The 1,718-nt window shown below is 53.5% G+C and overlaps 1 non-coding gene across 1 annotated transcript; it reads right to left on the bottom strand.

Annotated features, from left to right (window-relative positions):
• Window positions 1–1,203: 1,203 nt before the first annotated feature.
• On the bottom strand, window positions 1,204–1,350 carry LOC122205727. The gene has a single exon (XR_006196229.1). It is a non-coding gene; the product is annotated as a small nucleolar RNA SNORA62/SNORA6 family (small nucleolar RNA).
• Window positions 1,351–1,718: the final 368 nt, after the last annotated feature.

The following is a 1,718-nucleotide window of genomic DNA, read 5'->3' as shown; positions in this document are numbered from 1 at the left end:
TTGGCCCTCTCTTTCCTCACCCCCTCCCCCTCTCCCTCCTCCTCCCCTTCCCATCCCTCCTCCTCCTTTCCCTCTTCTTCCGCTCTTCCCCTCCTCCTCCTCCTCCCCCTCTTCCCCCTCCTCTCCTTCCTCCTCTTCCTCCTTTTCTTCTTGGCCTTCTCTTTCCTCACCCCCTCCCCCCTCCCTCCTCCTCCCCCTCCCCTTCCCCCCCCCTTCTTCCCCTCCTCCTCTCCTTCCTCCTCTTCCTCCTTTTCTTCTTGGCCTTCTCTTTCCTCACCCCCTCCCCCTCCCCTCCCCCCTCCCCCCCCTTCTTCCCCTCCTCCTCTCCTTCCTCCTCTTCCTCCTTTTCTTCTTGGCCTTCTCTTTCCTCACCCCTCCCCCTCCCCTCCCCCCTCCCCCCCCTTCTTCCCCTCCTCCTCTCCTTCCTCCTCTTCCTCCTTTTCTTCTTGGCCTTCTCTTTCCTCACCCCTCCCCCTCCCCTCCCCCCTCCCCCCCCTTCTTCCCCTCCTCCTCTCCTTCCTCCTCTTCCTCCTTTTCTTCTTGGCCTTCTCTTTCCTCACCCCTCCCCCTCTCCCTCCTCCTCCCCTTCCCATCCCTCCTCCTCCTTTCCCTCTTCTTCTGCTCTTCCCCTCCTCCTCCTCCTCCCCCTCTTCCCCCTCCTCTCCTTCCTCCTCTTCCTCCTTTTTTCTTGGCCTTCTCTTTCCTCACCCCCTCCCCCCTCCCTCCTCCTCCCCCTCCCCTTCCCCCCCCCTTCTTCCCCTCCTCCTCTCCTTCCTCCTCTTCCTCCTTTTCTTCTTGGCCTTCTCTTTCCTCACCCCCTCCCCCTCTCCCTCCTCCTCCCCCTCCCCGTCCCTCCTCCCCCTCCTCCTCCCCCTCCTCTCCTTCCTCCTCTTCCTCCTTTTCTTCTTGGCCTTCTCTTTCCTCACCCCCTCCTCCTCTCCCTCCTCCTCCCCCTCCCCGTCCCTCCTCCTCCCCCTCCCCCCCTCCCCCTACTCCCCCTTCCTCCTTTTCTTCTGGCCTTCTCTTTCCTCACACCTCCTCCTCCTCCTCGCCCTCCTCTTCTTCCCCCTCCTCCTCCTCCTCCTTCTCCTCCTTCTTCTTCTTCTTCTTCTCCTCCTCTTTCTTCTTCTTCCAATGCTACATGTGTATATTTTACACAGATAAAAGTAAAAGAAATCAACTCACACCAAACTGTTTTTTCTTACTTGTAGCAAGAATTGCTGTCAAACTCCATTCATTGGGCCTGAGGCCCCTTGTGAGGTTAGCAAAAGTCTCGCCCCTCCTGTAGCCTGCCCTGTGAGTTCATCGGCCAGCCAGCGGCCTCAGCCCCATGCTCTAACGATGTGCAGCGAACTATTTTTCCACAGTGGGAAGATAAATATAGACTCTTTTATTAAAAAAAAAAAAACACATAAGAATCCTACAAAAAAAAGAAGGTCACATTATGTAGCTCATTATAAATATAACCTTTGAAGAGTGTCAGGTATATACTGGATACATAAGCTTAGGAAGTGTATTAATATAATACCCACAGTAATAAGTAGAACGGCATATGGATATCATGATAAATTTTTAAAAAAATGAATTTGATATGGAATCATACTTCGAAAAAATATGCAATATTATAGGGAGTCGACCCTCTATAGGGAGTGTCTACATAGGGAGTCTACTTTATTAGTTCAAACGAATAGTGCACCCCGTCATTCCATAAACACATA

Source organism: Panthera leo, chromosome D4 (assembly GCF_018350215.1).
Source record: "Panthera leo isolate Ple1 chromosome D4, P.leo_Ple1_pat1.1, whole genome shotgun sequence".
Lineage (NCBI taxonomy): Eukaryota > Metazoa > Chordata > Mammalia > Carnivora > Felidae > Panthera > Panthera leo.
The sequence above is the reverse complement of the archived record's forward strand: the minus strand, read 5'-3'. Positions and strand labels throughout refer to the sequence as shown.